The sequence below is a fragment of the Tachysurus fulvidraco genome, chromosome 8 (genome assembly GCF_022655615.1).
Source record: "Tachysurus fulvidraco isolate hzauxx_2018 chromosome 8, HZAU_PFXX_2.0, whole genome shotgun sequence".
NCBI lineage: Eukaryota > Metazoa > Chordata > Actinopteri > Siluriformes > Bagridae > Tachysurus > Tachysurus fulvidraco.
This window is the reverse complement of record NC_062525.1, coordinates 12,092,767-12,117,128: the sequence shown is the minus strand read 5'-3', so window position 1 is coordinate 12,117,128 and position 24,362 is coordinate 12,092,767. Positions and strand designations below refer to the sequence as shown.

At 37.4% G+C, this 24,362-nt stretch overlaps 1 protein-coding gene across 6 annotated transcripts in view; it reads left to right on the top strand.

Annotated features, from left to right (window-relative positions):
- Window positions 1-1,244: 1,244 nt before the first annotated feature.
- rbfox3a (RNA binding fox-1 homolog 3a) overlaps window positions 1,245-24,362 on the top strand; it is a 323,538-nt gene continuing 300,420 nt past the window's right edge. For 2 of the 6 annotated variants that reach the window (XM_027177424.2, XM_027177422.2), the window contains exon 1: window positions 1,245-1,734. The gene's annotated coding sequence lies outside the window, so the exon portion shown is untranslated. The remainder of the gene's footprint in view (window positions 1,735-24,362) is intronic. The other 4 variants (XM_027177419.2, XM_027177416.2, XM_027177414.2 and 1 more) reach the window with 3 other exon arrangements.

Below are 24,362 nucleotides of genomic sequence, written 5' to 3'. Positions count from 1 at the left end.
ATCTGAACAGGTTACACTGTCGAAAGAAACATGCATTCACATGCAGAACATGGTACCAGTGAATGCTAAGGTATTGATGATGATGATATTGATGATGATGCTGATAGTGATAATGATGACATCGCTGGCTGCATGTATTCCTAGTTGAGACTGAAATCACAGTGAAGAGATCAGAAATGCTTTCAATAACCCAGGTGGTAGAGTAGAGAAAAGTAGAGGACTGTAAGTGCTAACAAGGCCGTCCTTGGGTCACTGGTTCTAATCCTGCTTCAAGGATACTTTGGTTGTCAGGTGGCACAGTGGCGCAGTGCTGCCTCAAAGCTCCTGCTCTCCTTTTCGGTCCTGAGCTTAAGTTACTGGCTGTGTGCAGTTTTACATGTTTCCCCTGTGCCTTAGATGGATTTCATCTGGTTTTCCCTCAGCTCCCAAAAAAACATGGCATTAAGTGGACTGTCAACAGCAAATTGCTCCAGATGTTAATGTCTGTAGGATGGACTCGCATCCTGTACAGGGTGTGTCCCGACTCCACACTCAGTGTTTCCAGGACAAGCTCCAGATCTACCGCAATTCTGATCAAGATAAAAAGCTTACAGAAGGTGAATAAATGAATGAATGAGATCAAATGGCTAATACGCATCCTAATTAAAATCAGTGAAGTGTAGTGTATGCTCTAGTTTGAGACCTGAATGAGTTACTATCCTGTCATTCAAGGGCTGCCTCTACACCTGAGTCACATATATACAGTAGTATTGGACACATAAAGAAATACATAGCCGTTTGTGCATGTGCAGCCCATCTGATTACGTTACACACAGCTTAAAACAAGTGTTGCATTTCAAGTGTTGCAGTTATATCAGTCTTCTCACATTTTGCATTTTCACTGTAACTCTAAAACGGTACAAATGTGGTTCATATGAAAGGAGAGTGACTGTATGTTTATGGTGAGTAAGATTCACAGCAAGAGGGAGATATAGAAAAAGAGGAGGTGTACGATGCCTTTTGCTTCTGCTGTTCAGTATCTGTCAGCTTGCGTTAGCGGCCAGAACAAGAGAAGAGCTCGCGTGAAACTGTCAGTGCATCCTTTCCTCCTCCGCTCTCTCTCTCTCTCTCTCTCTCTCTCTCTCTCTCTCTCTCTCTCTCTCCTCCTTCTCCTTCCCCCGCTTTTTTCTGTCCCTCCTCCCCTCTCTCTCTCGTGCATTCCCTCTCTTATGTTTCTCACAGTGTAAGGCACAGCCAGTGAGTGAATGCCTAGGCACTACCCCCCACCCCTCCTTGTGAGTGTGTATGTGTGTATGTATGTGTGCGTGTGTGTATACACACACACTGCAGGCGCGTGTAGCTGACCACACTGTGCTCACAGCTATGTGTGAAGACACGCACAGCACGCCAAAGAATCAGCAACACTGATTCTAATGCTCGCTTTCTTCCAGGACTGATCGCATTGCAGACCCATCCCACTCTCTCTCTCTCTCTCTCTTTCTCTCTCTCTCGCTCTCTCTCTCTCTCTCTCTCTCTCTCTCTATCTTACACTCTGTTTCCCCGTGTCTCTCTCTTCCTTGTACTTGTACAAGCGTGTAGAGCTGGAAAGGAGGAAAAAACCCCTCGCTCTCTTTCTCTCACTCTCTTGCTCTCGCTTTCTCTTTCTCTCTATCTTTGTGTCCTGCGGTGGGATAAGCTGTGAGAGGATGAGCCCCTGATCCAGCGCTGGACCCGAGTGACCTGACAGCTCAAACTGTGAGTATACAAGTCTCTCTGTCACCTCCTACACATACACACACACACACAACACACACACACAAACCTGCTTTCATACACCAACACGCAGCAACTCATAGTTGCAGGAGGATGGCAATCTAAAAGAAGGACTGAATGGCAAGATATTATTCTTTTGTTTTATAAATATTTGTAAGTGTTGTTTTGTTTTCTTGCTGTGTTCTTGCTCTGGGGGAAAATACTTCTTAGTGATCATTATAAAAGAAGAGTAAAATCAGTGATATCTCACTCTCTGTCTCAGCAGCATGCCAACAGTGTGGTATTTACATTTGGGCGAAACAAATATCCGCTGGCAAGTTGATTTGATTTCAAGAATTTTGTTAAAAATGCACTGGTTTTACATTGCAGCCACCCGCTAAGAACCTGCCTATGGAGATTCATTGTCATATCTTATGTGATATTCAAAAGTACACCAGGCTCTCTTGCCTTACTTGAAACAGCGCATTTATCTGTCATGCTGTCAGCACTGTGCCCGTGCTTTCCACATGTACATTATAGAGAGCGGGGCGAGAGGTAGAAAATGTCTGAAATAGAACTGAATATCATTACAATTTCGAGGTTTATTAAACTTGACACAGTTTGGTTAAACAATGTTTAATGAATGCTCTGATGCACTTTTTGGGCTATTTTAGAAGCTCTGTATCTTGCAATATTCTTGCTTTCCTCTTAAAACCTGACACATCATATCACATTTTGCTTTTCACTTTGTTTTGTTTTCTTTACGATGTGAAAGTTTTACACCATGGCCACGGGCATACATATGTACATTGCTATATATTCGCATGTGGACCATAAACATCATGAGTGTTGGGTGCTAGTCTGTCATTATAGGAAAAAAAAGGACGATTCAGCGAGACAGACAGAAACAGAGACTTACTACTAGTTTACTTGGGTCTGTTTGCTCGAGCAGTGAAGCATGTCTGACAACTAAAACAGCAGCACTCTGCTGTCTACAGTGTATCAAAAGTCAGCCAACAACCAGATGTTTAAACAAATAATTCTGTAAGCACATAAGAGCACAAAAAAAATTGCTCTACTGTACATTTTCTCTCCCTGGTTAGTACTGGGTTAGTTCTCTCTGGTCAAAGGCCTGGATGCTTGTGCCAGTGGGACGTGAATGATTTGGCTAAAAAGGTAGCATGTACATTCTGGTGCTTTATTTGATCATGGTGTATTTCATAGCCTAAATGTTTGCAGACAGATTTAGTGTACAACATTTTTGTAGACTCTGTCCATAGGTATGTACTGTAATGTCATCTTTGTCAGAAAATCTGGATTTAGATTTGTAGTATTAGCAGTGTAATGAGATGTAGGCTTAAAAAATGTAAATTAAAAAACAAAACAGACATAAGCCGTGAAAGACATGACCAGTAACAATGTAAACGGGAATGTACTATGAACAAGCCACTATATATGTTGCAAAAGCATCATGCTGTGGCGAAGTGAGCCATTTCGCTCCACTGCCTCAGTTTGTGTTCTGTGCATCAAGATGCTATTAGAGTCTTCTGACTGGTGATGATACCATTTCTCAATATGATGTCAATATCCTGCTGTGACACACATGGCAAATAAAAGACAGCACAGAAATGATTGAGGTATATGGTCAGAGAATATTATTCTGTACAATGCCACCACTGAGAATAAATGGTTTTACAATCCATTTGAAAAGAAAAAAATCCTAAGAATTTTGTAATAAAAAAACGGTCATTTCTGTTAAAGAACCTAATGGATAATACTTGCATGTAAATGCAACACCAGAAAATGTTGTAAAAAAAACAACAAAAAACAATGGTATATATTTGTATGTGTATATATGTAGTCACAGTTTACTCCAAGGAGATATTTGTGGAAATGACTAATAAAATGGTTATTTGTTTAGAATGCATTAAAAAAAAGGGTAACCTAGCTTTTTCCTGCAGTACAGATTTATAGAAAAAAAAAAGCTTTAAGCACATATATAAATATAAATATCAATATTGGTATAGCTTTAAGCACTTACACACAATACATTAAGTGTTTATAGAGAATATATAACTCAATTATACACAATGCATTACATGCTTATTATAGAGAATATGTTACTTGTTTATAGAGACTGTATTACATGCTTATAAACAATGCATTACAATTTTATAGTAGATAATTCTTTTTTACACTTTTATTGAAACTTTAAAAATTTTTATAGAACATACATAGGATTCTCATTAAATAGCCGCTTTCTAAAAATGTGATTATAAATAATATGCAGTTAATCATATTACATTAACTCTGGGTAGTATTTTAATAGACTGCTTTAGGCTGATATTTATCATTTATGGCTATAAACTAGTTCTGATTGTAGCAATATGATGTATTTAATACATGGGTCTTATATGCCTCTGAGCAGTGTGTATTTTTTTAGATGCTTCTGTAAATTCTCAGAGACTGAAATGGGAAAGTGTTTGAGAGAGAGAGAGAGAGAGAGAAGCTGCCAGTACAGAGAACAGTGTCAGAAATGATGTCACAGAGTCATTAAGGCATCATTTAGTAATGCCTCACTAGAAGAGACCTGTTTATAAAGCTGCATCAAAGAAGAAGAGAACTTTTATGTTGTTTAAAGCGCCGAGCCGAATGAACAAAAGTCTTGATTCTGTCAAAATAATTGCCTTGATTATTAAAAGTGCTGATAGTAAAGACAATGTTTAATTTTACATTTATTACTTTTTGGTACAGTAGGCATATTAGCTCAGGAATAAAGGGAATTACTCTCACCCCACCTTGGACCCCTGTTGTCACTGAATCCACAAGAGTGACAGATCTGAGTCTAAAGGATCTACTTGATTATGTTCAATGGAGAGCTTTCCTCTCACACCTTATTTATTGCTCGCTCTCATTCGACTGGAGCACGGAGTAATAAATCTGTCACACTCGGATCTGCTACACCCCCCAACACTCAGACACACACACACACACACACACACACACACACACACACACACACACACACACACACACACACACACACACACACACACACACACACACACACAAATGTACCTCTTCCCATTCTCTAAAACAGTTTTGATAAGGCCAAGAAAGGAAAAATATAAACTAAAAAAATTTTAACAGTAGATTAGTAAGACAGATTTTTTACCACCAACAAAAAAGCACGGACATCATACTTTGTTATATACTTTTACTCACTGTTTCTAACTGGGAGAGCAATTTCAGCATTTCATGCAGAATAGATATTTATCTTTGTATTTATATTCGGTTCACATGGAATATTGTCTGTGCTTCTATTGAATCTCTGTAATTATGATTACTCATTACTCTGCAGGTGCATTCAGGTGCCATGCGATGCACAGTGCTGTGGCACTTGCATGTGCTGTATCTTGACAGCGAGCTAAATATAATGTGGGCCTATGTAAATAGTGCAGAATGTGTCAGTGCCTCGAGACTGAAGTCTTGAATACTGTCTATTGGATCCTTTGATGACTTCCTGTCTTTCCCCTGGTGCAGTACCTAAGTAAGGCCCAAGGTTTATGTCTTTGAAGTGACGATTGTTCTGTGGGCTCAGGAACAGTGAGTCATCCACATGTCATGAATTGCCATGCTGCTGTGTGTATTTTTGCAGAGTGGAGCAGCACTACGACCAGACTCTTAATCACTCACAGCTACAGAACAGCATAACTACAGCAGCATTCACAATTGACTTACTTTTATATTTTAGAAATAGAATTTTTAACAAATTGGAAAATAAACCAGATTTTTTTCCTGCTATTTAACTAATATTTTATTACTAATATGCCTTATTGTGAAACTATCTCAGCATGTGACTATCATTTTTGTTTTGTTTTTTTGGACATGATTTGGACAGCTGGTATTTTTTAAACCTTATTTTGTGTTTCTTTTTTTTTTTTTTTTCTTCCAAAACAGCAGTTGTTCTTTCACTTATTTATCATCAGTAACTACTTTATCTTAGTTATAGTTGTATCCAAGGAAAACTGTGTGCATGGCAGAAATGGGTAAGATGGTTACTGCAGCACCGTGTGCACACTCATTCCACCCAGGGGCAATTTTGAATAGTGTATCCACCTACCAGCATTTTTGGGATGGTGTAGGAAAATGGAAGACGCCCACGCAGACACAGTGGGAACATGCAAAACTCCACACGTACAGTAAACTGAGCTCAGGATCAAATTTGAGATCCCGATATGTGTAAGGCAGCAACCACCCGTTGCACCACCGTGTCACCAAAAGCAGCTGTGTTGTCAGGAAAATTAATTCCTGTAAGTGTATTCTTTTTACTTTAAAAAAAAAAAGTCACAATAAAGCTACATGTGCACTAATAAAGCTGTAAGTGCTCTAGGCATTTACATCTCTCCTGCAAAGCAGAGTTAAGCATGTATGAATGCCAAGCCTGGAGCAGTTCAATCTGAGCCTCACAGCGACAGCTTTGATAGTCCAAACACAGCAAAGTTTTTGGTCCCACATGAGTCTTTTTTTTTTTAAATCATTGTTGCTCTCCACTGAAACAGCTTCTTTCAATTATGCATATTTTGTGAAAAGTGTCCCGAGTTCAAAAGGTCAAACATTTGATGATCTATAAGCCAACAAAAATTTACACATATGTGTTAGGTCAGCGTGAACCTTTTGAGCATGCTGACAATTTTCCAAATACAAGCTTTAAGGTGGAGCAGGGAAGAAAGATGAGAGACTGGTCCCTATGTAGCACACTGACAAAAGGCAGCTTAGCCAACAATTTCCTCCCTTCTTCTTGCAGAGGCTGAAATAAAAAGCGCACTGACTGGGGGAAAGGCTGGCTTTATCCTCAGTCTGTTTGATGTTGGATTTTGTGTGTGTATGTGTGTGTCCGTCCATGTGTGTATGTGCTCGGGATACCACCAGTCCTGGGAGAGCACTGACTATCAGTGTGTGTCAGCGGGGGGTGCAGTGTGACTCTAGCCCCTTGAGGGTCTTTCTTGTGTTGCCTCAATCCACCAAAACGAGTGGAAAAGCTGGTTAACACCGCAACCGCTTCTGAGGCACAGACCTTAGTCCTTAACGATATATCACTCTTTCTCTCTCCTACTCTCGCTCTCCCTCACTGTCACTTTCTCTCTCTCTGCTGGGTCTGGTGGTGGTGATTAGAGCGCAGTGCAAGCCTCTGTAATAAGGACGGGGCTATGGCTTTCGCGCCAGGCTGATCTGTTGTGCGGCCATGGTGGGTATTTCAGAGGGCTGCTGCGGGAAGATAGGGAGATTGAATAAAAAAAAATTCTAGCGGGAGGAGAGGAGAAAATGGGTGAACTTGTATTAACTGGTGAACGAGCCACTATGTTCAACAGGGATTGAGAATCTTCTTTCCACATCCTCACACAAGCAGATCTTCCTATAAATTCACATAATTTTTTTCTTGCTAATAATAGCAACAACTAGATGCAAGCATAATTTTATGTTGTAACCATAGATACTGATTACACACAAGTCTGAATATGGCAAAAGTCTTTATATATATATATATATATATATATATATATATATATATATATATATATATATATATATATATATATATATATATATATAATTAGTAAAACAATAATTATTCAAGCACCCAACACATTCTCTACTCCATGCATGCCACAATCCAGCCAATACACATGCACATATTCTCCCCCACAAGAAAAAATTACAAACGGACCGTTTGTTTAAACACGAGAGAAAGAGTGTATGCAAAAAAAGCATGTATTGACATCAATTCAATAAAGACAAATGCTGACTAAACACACTAGAGCCCCAGGGATGTGCTGTTCTGTGCATGCACTTAAATGCTCTGAATGCTGCAACTATCACTGGCAAAAGGATTTTTTTGTATATATAGTTTAACCACCAAACATGCATATGTCATATACCTCTCCAATAAAAATGTATTTTTATCCCCTTCTGACATTCTACTGTCTTAGCTTTTTAATAAATAAATCTTATTTTTTAAAATTTGGAATAATTTCAAATAATCATGACTAGAATATTGGGATTATTGGAATTCACATCACACATATACACCTTCTGTACACTGTGGACTATATTTAAATCTACAGCAACTGTAATCTGCAGAGAAACCTGTTTGTGATGATACTCATTACATCAACAGGAAACAGAATACTAATGTTGTTTGTTCACTGTTCCACTGTTTGCACTGTTTGTGGTCACTGTTTTAAGTGTTTTGGTTTGGAAATACATATATGCATGTAGCGACATAAACATTTTCATGCTTACACACAGAGATTGCTTAAACATATAATTGAAAGTGATATGATTTAACATTTGCTATTTTTTTTATTTTATTTTGCAAATTATTATTGCTATTGTACAGTAGCTCACCCCCTACTGTACCTCCATGGTATATATATGTATATATATATACCTTTGTATATTTTATATATTTTAAACCCAAATTCCAGCAGGTAGATGTGTTACTATCTACAGTAGTGGTGGTGCCAAACAGCTCCAGGGTTCTGGAACTTTTTCAGGAACTCTGAGTTTATGAGGAATTTTGTATGTTCTCACTTTGTCCGAGTGGATTTCTTCTGGGTGGTATTGTTTCTCCCACCACCAAAAACATGCTGGCCTGAAAAACTTGCTGATCATTCATCCTCTATCTTGGGGAGCTGGAGTCTATCCCAGGGGTTTCTGGGCAAAAGTGGGGCACACCGTGGACTTAATTGACTGGAGTGCCAGTCAATTGCAGGGCACAATTGCACAATGCTTATAAAACCATTGACACATGACAGACATTTTAAAAACTCCAATCAGTACCTGGAGGAAACCCAAAAAACATGGGGAGAACATTTAAACTCCACGCACAGGGCAGAGGTAGGAATTATATTATATTATATTATATTATATTATATTATATTATATTCTGTTAAAAAGTTTACCCTGTGTCATTTCTCTGTCCAACTGTAGATGATTAGTCACAGTTTTGATAGTTCTTCTCAAATTTTTTCTGTCTGCATTAAGTCAGGAAGAGCAGGATCCTCGTGTCCTCTACTCTGTCCACTGTCTGTGTGCATGTGTGCTTTTATTTAGCAGAAGCTGTCATCTCCAATAAACCCTCAGCGTGCTTCCATCCATCCTTCCTGCCAGATTCTCTGTGATGGGCACACTTGTTACAGCAGAGAGAACTGACAGCTCCAGTAGAAACTGGCTGCTCGGTCTTTTCCCAAAGTGAGACAGTGAGTGAATGAGTGAGTAAGGATGGTAGCTGGTGAACATTAACTCTTCCCAAGATGGCCTTGGACACTACATATTTTCTGTCTCATCCCGACTTGAGTTATGTGAGTGTGAGTAAATCCTAATACTGCAGTTTTAGGTCTTCCGTCACATTTCACACCTTTTGGCCTGAGTAGAGCAAGCCTTATTTACTGCATTTAACATTTGAGATCATTCAGGAGTTTATCTATAATTTGGCAGAGCTCCCAAAGTTATTATTATTCTATTTAATTCTGTATTTGACTGCAATGTGACATTTATGCATAGACTTTTAAAATGTATTGTAAATCTTAAAGCAACTTACTGAGTTGCCAGTAAAGTAAACCAAGTGTAAAAATATTTACAGTAAAATACTGTAATATCTTACAAATTATTTGGCTGATGCAGAACACAGCAGAGATAAATGTTATGGGCCTTGCTTAAGAATGGGATTTGAATACATGACCTTATGATGTGTAACTAAGAGCCTTCACCACTGAGACACCAAACCCAACTAATTTGTGCTGATGCAACCATTTCTACCACTGATGCTACAAGATTTTATTGAATCATTGGATGCTAGTTGAGTGAGTTGTGAAGGTGTTGAGTTACATGTCAGAAGGTTGTTTAAATCAGCACTTTCCCTTCAGCACTTTGATGAACATGATTTTGCACTGTACATTTTACAGTGTAGATTTTTATAATCCAGGTTTTAGGTGACAGGTTTCCAGGACAGGTAGATCTCTGATCAAATTAGTTAGTCAGTGTTAATGTGTGCCCAGTTCCTTAAGGTAAGGATGGACTGGCCATCATACCAGACACATGTAGACGAGACAATGCTGGAGGAAAAGTGAAAATGTGGTACAGAGATGGCACATGTACAGTATATTTGTTGCTGTAACATCTAAATATTCTTTTGTAATCCATGAAGGGTGAAAGTAACAAAAATAAATTAATTATCATTGATTAAATTGGTACAGTAGTTGTCGTAAGCAGAAAGTTATTTAAAAAGAGCTTTGTTATTTATGGCCATTTGGTTCTAATTTATATGACATCCTCTGATGCACCAAATTAAGCCCTTTGCCATAATACTAGTACTAAAATGTAACATAGCAATACTGGTGCTTCAGCCATCTCAGAAGTCAAGACTTTACCAAATGGTAACAGCATAAGAGAAGTATATGAAATGGAGCTTAAGAGCATAATGTCATAATCTGACCCCAAGCTGCTGCTTTTTGACACACTAAGAGAGGCAAGAAGATGGTGGTAGATTCTGTACTATTGAAAGATTAAATGTGTGTGTCTGTTCATAAGTGTTAAATCCAGGCAATCTTGCATGCTTAGAGATCCATATCAGTCTGTTATAGGCCTGTCTAGTTTGGGAAAAAATGCTATGAAATATTTTGACTCAATGAAGAAAATACATTTGGAGAAACCACTTGTGTGTGTGAAACCATACCAGCATTTTTTTAGCATCACTAGTTTTAGAGCTTCATTCCAGTGAGATATAAACAGAAAACATGTAGGAGTGCAGCTCTGAGGTTGGCTCGCTTGGAAAGCTCTGCTTTAGAGTGTCTCCCACTAGAGGCCAGCCACCTCCACTGTGTCAGCTAGCATGCTGGTTAATCATCAAATACACCCTACACAGACAGAAGGAGAGAAACAGAGGGTCCTCTGCCTCTTTGTCATGTTTCAGTCATCTCCAGTCTTTAGATGAGACATATAAATATGAATGTTTATTAAGCAGTTTAGTTTCATGAATACATCAGGCTCTTCTTTACATTAACTCCAGTGTTTCTGGTGCATAAAGCTGGTGCATATGGCCTTGTGGTCTGCATGCTAATTTCCTCACTGTCTCAACTAAGTCTCTCACTACAAGGAATCATCTTTTACTTTCCCCTCTTTTTATGAAAACCAGCAGAACTTTGCTGCAGATAACCTGCCCCTTTTCAAGTTTCCTTAATGTTTCACCCTTTACAAAGGACATGCATATTTAAGTCAGAGTGTGATGTAGTTTCAGTTCCTGCCATGGTCTGATACCATATATATATATACACCTGTCATATATGAGTCAAGTCAAAGGATTACATATGATATTTTCTGAAAAATAACGTATTTTTTGGTTTTATAAAATGGTTTTACAAGTGAGAAAAAGACAAGGGGTGATGTAATGACTATTTATAGCCTTCATCATGCAATTGATAGGAGGATAGAACTAGATTTGTGGACCTTCCACAAGATTAAAAATAAGCATATAAATATATCTTGTGATGCCCAGCTTTTGGAAAATTATCAAATTTTGGCATGTAATGAAATCACACGGATCTACACATTGTTGTAGTATCTTACAACAAAGTGCTTCCCTATCAGAAATGGTTTCAGTCTAAAACAATTTCAGAGACTAAGAGCCTATTAACTATACAAAAACCCTGATGGGTGATACCTTGAAACATATAGGTCATTTTCAAAACAAACTGTCAGTGTGAATCTGACCTGTAAACCATATTTTTGTTTGTTGGTGATCAGTGTCAGGGTCTGTATATTGAAGAGCACCATGTTTCTGAGTGCTCAGCCAAACAGGCTATCATCACCATGTCACAGAAAAACAGGCTAATCTATCAGAAAACCCCACTCTTGCTGCTCAGGCTCATAGAGCAGATGGAGTTCCAAAATGAAAACATTCCAGCCAGCCTTCCATGTGAATGCTCATATAGACTCTCAGAATGGATATTCACTTCAGATTGTGAACAAAATGTCAATATTATAGTCTTTCCAGGGTTTCAGGACCACTATATTTTGGCATTCCAACTCTGTCTTGTGGGCTTGTGAGCTCTGGCTGGGGAACAGGAAACACCCCATTGTCCTGGCCTGTAGCTGGTCGTGTGGGGAACAGGAAGCACCCTATCGTTCATGCTCTATAATCCCAGCAGGGCAAGAGGAGAGCCTGCACCTGCTACAGCTCTCAGTGCCGCCAAGTCCTCCTTTTGTCCTTGGCCAGCAGTGGCTGCGTGCCTCACTTCAGGTCAGGACAACCAAGTGCACTCGGGCTCACCACTGTTCTACATCATTGATGTCAGTCATCGACAGCCCCTCCACCTCAGCTTCAATCTTCCCCCAGGGCATCGATCAGAAAAAAGTCAACCTAGATCCAAAGATGAGATCAATGGGAGCCAGCTCTTATGGAATTCTGCTGCAAGGGGCAGATTCAAAGTAACATGGTGTCAAATGTCTTTCACAATTTATATTAATGTTATCTGTCAATTGTTTAATGTATAATATACAAGTCCATGGACCCTTTTAAAATGACGGATGTAGATATAATTATAAAACAAGCATTTTTAATAACAGCTTGCAAAACAATCATTCCATTTTTTTCAAGTCTGTTTCAAGTCTAAGCTTACATATTTTTAATGATTACTTTTTCAATAACTAATCAGGTATGGTGTTTCAGGTTTTAGGATTAAGATTAAATATTGCTTTATTCCCTGCTTCTGTAAAGATCATGTTCGGCAGGTTGTTTAATTGCCTTAAAGTTAATTTGCATTTAGATTCAATGTTCTCGTGGGTTTGCGATGGAAGTGACTATGGCATATTTTGGAAAGCTCAGTGAATTGGTCTCGGGATGAGATCAAGGGCCAGATTCACAGACCTGATCAATTCTCTGAGCTGCTTAGACAGCAACTCACTTTCCTCCCTCCATTCCTCTTTTTCTCTCCATTCTCCCTCTCACACGTTTCAGTCCGTCTGTCTCTCCCTCTCTTCTCTTCTGTCATTTTTTTTCTCTATCCCCTAATCAATAGCTGATGTTATCATGCCCCATCAGCTGTGAATGAGTGTTCTAATAGAGGTCAGGTCATCAAGGACTACATATATTCTCACAACCACACCAGTGACTGCAGCTTGATTACTGAAGCTGGGTGCATATGTGTTATAATCATACAGGCCCATGTGCTCATTTTTTTGCACGGAGTGTACACACACATATACACAGTTTGGTTTACAATCAGTGCAGTGCACTCAGCCTGCATGGCATGATTATACAGAAGAATGTGCTTCTATATATCATACTGAACAGCACATTCAGCATATCAGTAAGAAAGTTATAAAGGCCAACCTGGGCCAGCTGGTGGTGGTGATGAAGGTTAGTCGCAATACCATTTTTAACAGTGTAGGAGCTCGATATACTGGCGAAAGAGAGAAGCCATAAAATCAGTGAAGTGCAGAGCAAATGTGGACTAGGAAACATTATTGAAATAGAGTACAAAGCAAACTAATAAAATTCAATCTTCTAGCAGATGCCCTCCAGTTTAGCTGCTCCACTGACAAACTATACAGTATGTGTTATAAAACCACTCCCAAGTTTAACTCATAGATTATGAGAAGGTGTGTTTGTTTTCTGAAGTCGGAACATACTGTACATAACACCTAAATATAACAATGTGATAATAAACAAGAATGAGCATGCAGTGATTTTTTTTTAGCCCAAAAAGTACATCTTGTTCTTTCTTTTTTTCACTAGTTAAAGATGTCTAGCCCTCTCTACAGAAGACAGAAGACTATACGCTTTCAGCCTCAGAGATTATTTAAAACGATTTATCATAATTCAGTTTTTAATTGTGCATGAGACTTTCTAGGGTTATAATTTCATTTCATTTTCTCAAGAAAAGCTGATGGTATATACTGAGCCTTGGACTGTGCTGCACACTACACACATACAGTAAGCATATCCTATACTGTCTATTCTTTTTTATAGTACATGTGATCATTTATTCATTTTCAGTTATATTCCTTTAGATGTAATTCTTTTTCTCTTACTTTTGACAGACCATATATAATGAAGTAATATGTAGTTATATGTATAGAGATTGAACATAGACTCTAAAGGTCTGCTAATATTTATATTATGATTACTGAACACATTCATTATGCAGCTTTAAAACTAATAATTAAAATGGCAGTGGGGATTCTCAACTGCAATCCCAGAAACCCACTGTACTGCAAAGATTTAGGTTTTCCCTGTTTATTGGTTTTTATTATCACTAATCATAAGCTGCTCGATTAACCATTAAGTTTAATTGAGTAAAATATAATTTACTTGATTAGAATTTGTACTTTATTGCAGTGTTAGGCATATAAATCATAATTTAAATGCATAATCTAAAGACTTGTAGACAAGGTGGCATTTTATACAAGTAAAACATAATCATTTCATCATTTGGATATAACCTTGCTGGAATACATTCAGAAACATAGTCTGGGTCATCACAGTTTCTGTTAATGGATTTCTGAATGCTTCTCGAGGCTCCCTGACCAAGGTCACTTTACTGGAATGAAAACCTGTCATGACATATTTTATTGTGTGGATTTAAGACTAAAATACATGTTTTTGCTCATCCACAACACTAAATATCTGTTAACACTTTTGCTAGACTCTGAGACTCAATCTTAAGCATTTAACATTATTTGACTTTATTTGCCACATTAGTTAGTCTTTTACTTTGATAAATAAATCATGTGGTAAATATTGCACTGCTGCTCGTTTATTCACCTTTACTAACTCCTTTGTGTTAGACCCAGTCACTATGTTTCCAGAGTCTTAGGAACACTGTGCATACAGTACACCCTGGGAATACACCCTGGATGGGATGCCAGTTCAACACATTGCACAATGCAAACACACACTCACACATCCATTCACGCCTATTGGAAACTATTGAACCTGAAGGAAAACCATGAGAACATTTAGTTTTAATTACACTCTATATAATGTATATTATATACTCTACATAATGTCTATCTTGATACCATATTTCTGTTTTAACACTGTAGTGGAGAAACAGCTAAATAGAAATATATCTCTGAGTCTCTAGTAAATGATCAGAATTGAAGAACCTTTTCCTCCACTCTGCTTTTGTGAGAGGCTCAGAACTAAATACTGCTTTATTTTACAATAGTGCAATACTTTGCAATCACGTAGGTTGTTTCCTGTAGTCATTAGGGATGGTGATTATGAAAGATGAGGAAGCACATAGAGTATTATCTGTGTCAGAAATGAGCTCAAGGCTCACCTTCATTCTTGTCTTACTGGTTCTGGCAGATACACCGATTAAGATTGACGTCTTGACCTTTGGCGTAAAGGCTCCACAAACTAGCTGAAATGTTCAGATTTACTTTAATTTAGAGATGCTGCTGCAGCTACTGTAGTTTACTCCATGAATTGTCTCACTGCTGTGTTTAATCTTTGGCAATTTGGATAATGCTATAAATAGTACATCAAACGATCCTACAGCAGCATAGTTCAATAGTGCACACGTTTACATATCAAATTATCAGTGCAATTTGTTTTTTTTTTTGTTTTTGTTTTTTTTTCTTCAGTAGAACTGTATACTGTATACTGATTTATTTATTTTGATAAAAATGTCCTCTAGCGGGACACAACAATGCAGCCATCATTCAACAGATCCTAGAATTCTAAAAGATTTACTCCTGTAAAAATAGCTGTTAGAGTATACGAATAAAGAATTGACAGGAAGAACTGAGTAAATATGTGGTAAAGGCACACATTATCAGGCCTCAAAGGGCCTTCTGTTCTTTCACTGAAGCCCATTCTCCTGGCAAGCAGGGTGCCATAAATCGCAAACAGCGACAGAGTAGGTCAAGGCACAGAGACAAGATTACTAAACCATTACGGTCAATCAAAAGAGTCCTTGAATTGGAGAATTTTAATTAATGTCTGATTCTTTCTTTCACTCTCTGTCTGTCTGTCTGTCTGCCTGTCTCTCTCTCTCTCTCTCTCTCTCTCTCTCTCACTCTCACTCTTTCTGTCTCTAATTTGATTTTAAAGTCTGCTATGAAAGATATTTTGTTGATCACATTGATAGTCTGCTGCTACCAAACCACCCTGTAATGTGTATTCATAATAATTAGTATCAGAATGCTCCATGCTGGTGTTAGTGTAAATACAGTGACTCTCTTCTGCACGACTGTTCCAAAGATTCAAAATAGCATTTTTTTTTCTTTTTTCTTTTTTTTTTTGTTTTCAAGAAACAAACAGGAACAAGTATATTTAGTAACAAAGAGCAAAAGAGTGTGTATAATACTTGATCAGATATTCCTGAAAGCCTGATCGTGTATATTAAAAAACGAGCTTGTGAATAACTACAACTAGGCAGTGTACAGTAAGGAGCTGAATATTTTGGGCTAAATTAGAAGACAATAAACACATCTTGGCTGCTGACAAATTGGCAGTTCTATCACTCTTACTTTTGGCTTGAGTTGATGCTTGTTTTTTTCATGCTTTGTCTTACAAGGCTTTTCATGTGATAAAGGAACAAATCGTCATAATCATCTTTTATTCTTCCTCTGGCTAATGTCAACAATAATTAGGTGAATTACTGCTGACCAGGCTTTGAGTTTAAGTCAGGAATGCAAAATCCTGGCTGAGCAAATGATCTTTTGAAGGCTCTTGACAGATAAAAAAAAAACATCTTCAGTCAGATTTGTTTTAGTAATGTTATTACTTTTTTTATTTATAATGCATTTAGCATCTGTTTATTATAAGCTTGCGACTAAGGCATGTTTACAACTGCCTTTGTGCACACATCCTTGTCTGCCATGGAAGGCTGTAATAGTTGAACATACTGTTCTGGGATATTGTGGCTGTCTGATTTATGTAGCAAAATAGCTGCAGCAATTAATCAGCATGCTCAAGTGGAATCCATCAGGACATCCATTTGTGAAATGTATACTGTATACATATATGGTTTATTTTATCAGTGCAGGGCCTTGTGTGGTATTTTCCATTGTGTCCATTGTGCCTTCGCTAAGTTGAGAAAGTCATTAGACTGGTGTGTTATTCACACGTGGCTTAGCCGGGGTGGAGGAGAGGGGTGGACCCTACTTTGTCTTGTGCATGTCTTCTTGTCAGGCTGTGAGTCACTCTTCGTCTCCCACCTGGCCTCACAAGATAGCGGGTGTAAAGAGAGGACTCTCAGGGGACACCTAACCACACACTCTCATTCTTTGTCATTCTCTCTCTCTCTCTCTCTCTCTCTCTCTCTCTCTCTCTCTCTCTCTCTCTCTCTCTCTCTCTCTCTCTCTCTCTCAGGGTTGTCCTGCAATTTGTATGGTGGTTATATGAGGTTATCTGCACATACAGGGGCTACAAAGTAAAGCTCATTTACAGAGTATTTATCATTGATAGTTGAAAGTATCAATAGTTAGTGGAAAGATAGTTTTCTCCTTTTTGTGTAACTGTATGGTGATAGTTTAGTAACATTGTGATACAACTTATAATGACACATGTACTGCACTTTTTGACTATTTACAACAATGTGCCCTGACTTGTTATTTACTCATTTATTTTCCACATGATGCCATAATTAAGACTTTACATGTACAAAGAAACAGCCTGTGATTTCATCTCTTCATATGAATTAATTTTTGAGACAATGATAATATTAATTATCCTTTAAGAGATTGTTAATAAAAAAAAACAAAACATAATTAGTATTACTTCTGGGAAACAAAACATCACCTTAATACATCAATGTCAGTTTTTTCTAGTACATCAGCATTTTTTTCATCACTTCTCTTGTATGCTGTTTTGGCCTACCAATATCTTTCATGTAATCCAATATCACCTAAAACCTTTACTTGCTATGCCCCAGGTTACATGTTCCCATTGCATCTGCTGATCCTGGTGTATAATGTTTCCTTATCTCAGGATCGACAAGGCAGAGAGGTAAAAAAAATAGAAAGAACAGAAAGCAGAGGAAATAAACAAAGAGAACAAAATGGGATGCAGTGGCCTCAGTGCAGCACCGATGACACCTCTCGGAAACATTTCATTCATCAGAGAGGAGGGGGCTTGAGCCTTTGGAAATTACTACAGATAAAGGACACACCCTGATGAATTGAATTGTGCAGAGAATGGATTTGAATTCCCCACCTGGTGATCTGTGCTTTACGAAAGGCCTTCTTTCAGCCTCTGGCTACTGTTCTGCTTTTCAAACTGCTGTCACCAGCCTCCATGCCTAACTGAAACTAGAGCTCAACCACTACTAGGCCTTCTGGGTAATGAGCCAGCTATACCAGCACCATTCACATCCCTTCACATATAAGGGCAATATTTAAATACATTTGATGAACCAACTAGGTTTGTTGATGCTGATAACAGTGTAGACCAAATAATATTGTATATACTCTGGTTAATGTCGGACAGTTTTTACATTTTACATTTCATTCTATGTACACATGGATTCCACTGGGTGGTCTAATTTCTGCCAACTGTCCAAAAACATGCCAGTATGTGGTTTGTCTACTCTAATTTGCTTCTAGCTGTGAATAGGTCACATCCAGGGTTTATTTATGCTCTCAGGGTATTCACCCTCTCAGTTATTCAGGGAGGAATCACACCAAGTGTCCCTGTAATACGTGCTGTTTCGCCAAAACCCTGACAAGAATGAAGTGGTTAATACAGATAAATGAATGAATAAATGAATAGTTTAATAGATGAATAGAAATAATATATGGATGGATGGATGGATGGATGGATGGATGGATGGATGGATGGATGGATGGATGTATTTGTTAACATTTTTACAAAGTAAACTGCAGTGGAGGTCTGAGCTGTCCTCAGTTCTTTCAGTCTGTAAACTCCTCAGAGGGCACTACTCTATGAGAAACGAACAATTATATTAGGATGGGAAAGGAACAAAAAAAGAGCATAAAGCATGTTTTTATTTGTGAATGTGAAAGGAATGCATGGTAACATTTATAATGAAAAAAGACAACACAAATTGAGAAAGTAGGGCTGACTTAATGAGCAGGGTGTCCAAGGAGGACAAACAAATAAATAATTCAAATGAAAGTCAAGCAGGAGCTGAGGTGGAAGTTTTTCTCATCTGTTTTTGCCTCTTGTGCTCAAAAAACTGACCAGGGAACAATACTCTAGTGACTTTTAGCAGCACCTAATCAGGGCTTGATTAAACATCCTTTCAGAGAGGTGGGGATTAGGGAAGCCTCCTCTGAGCTGACTTGCCCTGCCAGGAGAGAAGTAAGGAAGAGAACTTTTTAACATGCCAGTCAGACCATTGTTCTGTCATGTCCCCGGCTAACCTCAAGTAGCAAACCACTTTCACTGCCAGATTGGGGAACTGCTATTCAAAGGCCTAAGAGACCATGATTCTGCTTGAGGATGCAAATAATATAGAGACCCAAATTAATGAAGGATGTCTTTCTTTAATAAAAAACTAAACCTAGAGCAAAATATGAGCATGAAACATGTGTAGTCGTGAATGTATCATAGACTGATTCCTGATTTAAGGACTGATTGCTGGTTCATTATTATAAGACGGGTCACTTTTAGCATGATCTGACTGCAGTACATGTTCCTGAACAGTCCAGAACATATATGTTTATTATAATATATATATATATATATATATATATATATATATATATATATATATATATATATATATATATATATAATCATTTAATTGTAGATATAGATATCAATATACACTGATCAACCATAACATTTAAACAACTAATAGATGATTTGAATAACATTGGTTGTTTAAAGCATTGGTTATTGAAGCTGATGTGTTGATGGGTTCGTATGTGTTGCTTCCCTGGGGAAGAGATGGCACCAGGATGCATTATGGAAAGAAGGCAAGCTGACAGAGGCACTCTATTGCTCTGGGCAATGTTCTGCTGGGAAATCTTGGGTCCTGGCATTCATGTGGATGCTACTTTGACTCATACCACCTTCCAAAAAATTGTTGCACACCAAGTACACTTCTTCATGGCAACAGGATAACCTAATGGCAGTGGCCAGCAGAATAATGCTCCCTGCCACACTCCAAGAAATGGTTTGGGAATGGTTTGAGGAACATGGCAAATAGTTCACATTGTTGATTTTATGTCCAAATTCCCTAGATCTCAATCCAATCATGCATTTGTGGGATGTACTGGACAAACAAGTCCAAACTTGGAGACCCCGCCTCACAACTTACACAACTAAGGACAACCTACACAATATTAGGCAGCTGGTTTTAGTGTTATAGCTGATCTGTGAATATATAGAATTAAAATGTCTCCTTTTAACATTGAACTCTTCATGTGTAGTACTCTTTTGCTTTTTTTCACACTGTTCTTTTTAATAGTCTTTTTCCATTTGAAAGATTAAAACATAACAATTGGTATCAAATGTAAGGCACAAAAAACATACTAAAATTAAATTGAATTTACATACTGTAATAAGTAATAATATTATTTGGTCCATTCATACAGAGTTTCATGTTTTTCTGTATTTGTGTCTTCTGGGTTCTCTGCTTTCCTCCCAACTTAGAAAAGCAATGTGGCCTCTAAATTGCCCCTAGGTGTGAATGTGTGTGTGTTTGGTGCTCTGCAATAGACTGGAATCTTATCCAGGGAGTATTCCTTCCTCAGACCCAGTTTTCCCAGTACTGGCTCCAGATTCACTGCACCCAGACTAGCATAAATCAGTTACTAAAGATGCATGAATGTCTTTAAAAAATGTATCAGGATTTAACTATAGACACAGAGTGAAGTAAAAAATTCTAACAGCAACAACTAAAGCAATTTCTACACTAAATAAGGCTTATATTTTATGTCAGACTAGATTAGATCTCTCTTATTTAAGTTAATGCAAGGATTTATCTCTACCTATAGTGTGAAAAATGATATTCAATTTCTCATGCCTTCTGAAAATGACAACATTGAATGGTGTAAATTTATGGTCACAATTTTATTAACTGGCCAAAGATGTGCTAGCTGAAAAGGCCTGGCATGCATAAGTGGTGTTCTTGTGCTACAGGAGAAAGTGCAGTCAGAGTATGACATTGCTCTGGGCCTTTTATTCTCCTTGTTATGGTGTTAAACTATTTCATTTATTCGGTGTGAATCTTGCTGAGAGTTCACTTTGAGCCCATTCTTTGTATCAGAGGGAGAGAGCAGTCCGCACAGGAGGGACATAATGAAATTGCATAAATGTACTTGCACCCCAGAATCTAATTTATTTCTCTTGTTTATTATTGAAAGACAGTCATTATGAAATGCAGAGTTTTGGTACAGTCTGAAAAGGAAGGGTTGTTTTGGGGTCTTTTAATTCAATGATTACCCCTTTATTCAATTTCAAGCTGGTTAGAGGGGGAAAGAAAAGTAATGTAATTGACAGATTATTAAGGTTCCCAATACTTATATTCATTCAGGATGACGTGGTTGTGGTGGCTTCATTTCCTCAGGTATAGAACAAGCAGAATGGTGTCAGTGAACATTAGTAGATATCCAATTGCTTCTTCTTGGGTTGTGCATCTGCAATACCTTATTTTTTTTATGGCTAAAGTATGTTAATAATTTTTTTATATATTTAAGATATTTGTGTTAAAGTAAGATAAAAGATTAATATGAGACGATAAACAAGAATTTCACTTTTTATTTTCCTTTATATACTAGATGCACTGAACAATTTAACAATTATTAGCCCTTAATATTTTCTCTTGGTTTAATCCCTGGCTTTTGCCCATGAAAACCTTTTGCCCATTTTTTTTTTTGTATTTGTTGTTAAAATGGATAAAACAAAAAGAAGTCCAGAAAGCTGACTACAGGAAAAACGTTTTGAAATTGATGGAAAAAGAGGGAACATCAATCAGAGCTATAGCTGCAACATTGGACATAGGCAACAGAATAATTTGAATTTTCCTGAAAAGACCAAAACCACTGGTGTACTAACAAAAAATACAGTGAACGGGTCAACCAAGTAAAACAACAGCAGGTGATGACAGAAACATTGTGAGAGCTGTGAATGAAAAAAGACAAAACAACAACAACAACAAAAAAAATTCAGTAACTTTACTAATATCATGCAAAAGGCAGGAGTGAATGTATCACAATCCACTGTCTATGAGAGCAGAAATATAGAGGCCATACCACAAAGGACTCATCAGCAGTAAGAATCAAAAGACCAAATTGGAATTCGCAAAGAAATACAGAGATGAGACGCAAGGTTCTGGAACTAAGATGAACCTCTACTAAAGTAAAGGAAAGAACAAAGTTTGGAGAAATAAAAGGTGCTCATGATCCAAAACATACAATATCAACAGCTCACTGATTAAACATGATGGTGGTACTGTTATGACTTGGGTCTTGATGATGTAACTCATTACTGTACAGCAAGAAGAAAAATATAGAAGGTTTTAGCAATTCATCACCTCTCGGGAGGCAGAGGAAACTTATTAGAGAAACCACAAGAACTGAAACAACAACTGAAACACGCTGCAGTACAAGCCTGGAAAAGTTTTCCAAACAAGAGATATGCAGTTTGATTTCCTTTTGTGTATCTGTTCCAAAATTTGGGTCATCTGCTGCAAAAGGTTTTATGTTGTAAATGGTTTATCATATCAGGAAATTAAAGTTGAAATTGTGATGTATTGTCTCTTATTCATCTATTGACCTCAAACACAAAAGTCTCCAGTATATAATAAAAACAATAGAATTGGCCTTGCCATTCGAGCGCTTTCATAGCAGACTGTATGGTGATAGTAATTATGTAGTTAGAACAGAAAAGGTTCCTGAATTTTAATTTTGTTTGTCATTTTAAGAAAAGTGATTTGAAAATTTAATAAGAAAGCTGAAAAATAACGCACAAGCTGGTATAGACCAATTAGGTCTATCAATTTGACCAGCTTACCTAATGTTTTGGCAAGGCTAAGCTGGATAATGTGCATACAGGTATATATATATATATATATATATATATATATATATATATATATATATATATATATATATATATATATATATATATCCAGAGCAGGTGCCCTTAAAGATCAAGGGGTGTGTTTGTGCTCCTGTGTGTACTTGAGGTTGTCTAAACATACAATGCGTTTGTCAGAGCAAAGCAGTCTGTGTTTGTCTCCCGGTGATTGTCAGAAGCATTGATCAATGAGGATGTGAAGTGGCTTATCTCTGGAGTTGTGTGTCAATATCATCACCATCTCTGTAAGCCCTCTGATAAACAATGTTTCAGGAAACACGCAGATACTGATAATAAGTGGCATTTGGTGACATCTCACTTCTCCTTTCTAGGAAGTGTTTAACCTATAGAATTGTCAGAGTTCGATTCTTTGTAGCAATAGTTTGTAGCACGCCTGCAAACTTCTTATAAGAAAATTTGTATATATTAATGAATGTGTGAAAAAGTAAAGATAAACCAGTAAATTGCATAGTGCTGATTTCAATTATTTTCAAAGAAACAAATTTGCGCATTTAGAAATCGATGGGAGTCAAGCATTAGTTTGTCAATTTTGTCACTTTTCTATGCATAAACAAATTTATGATGGCAATTTGTATGATGGGTCTTATTTAGATAACCAACAGACCAACGGGGGTATTGCAAAAAAAATAAAAAATAACTATTTACACAGGCCTGTGTTGTATAAGATTTAATGTAGTGTGAAATTAAAAACCTCACCAAAAACATTCCCAACATGTAAAAGCAGCGTGTTACCCGTTCATGATATTTATGCTTGGCTACTAAATGATGAGGCATATCCATCTCAAAAATGCACAAATCAGTTATGAAACATGGGTTGTTAGAATGGAAAGGAGAAGTCGTAGTCTTAAAACTGATCCTAGTCCTAGTATGTGGTACATTTGTGCCATTTTATATGGATATTAACCTCTGAAGTCATACTGCGACGCTGTCGGATTCTTATCTAGAAAACAAATGATTGGACACATTGGCAGAATATAAATACTGTTGCAATGATTTTTCTGTGGCAAGACAGCCCTTATACTGCATTACTTATACTGTATATGTACGTATAAGAACCACTGGATCACAGTCAAAGTTAAAGGGCCAAAAACTTCAGAATTTCTGTTTAATCTAATCTGATCCAAGATATTTTTAGATGACAAATGAAAGATGTATGAGAAATTCTTTGATCATTTTTAAATGAATCTGGGTTACCTGGGCATAAACCTGGGTTTTCAAATGGAATTCATATAACTAATGTCTAAAAGAAATAATCAGTTATTATGTACACCTGAGGATGAAGGTGATCTATTTATATTTAGTTTCTGCCATATTTTTCTTAAACAAATGGAAGTTAAACAAAGGTTTGTTTTAACTAGCAACAATTTACTATAAACCAGCATCTGATGTGAAGAATTGATATAAGAAATGGTCCGTGGACTGCACAAATGTAATATCATGAGAATAATCTTAACCTGTCACTCAGATTCCTCATAAATCTCTTCTTCACGAACACTAGAAAGTTTCATAATTGCGTATTTCCACTGTACGTGAGTGATGTCATACAACG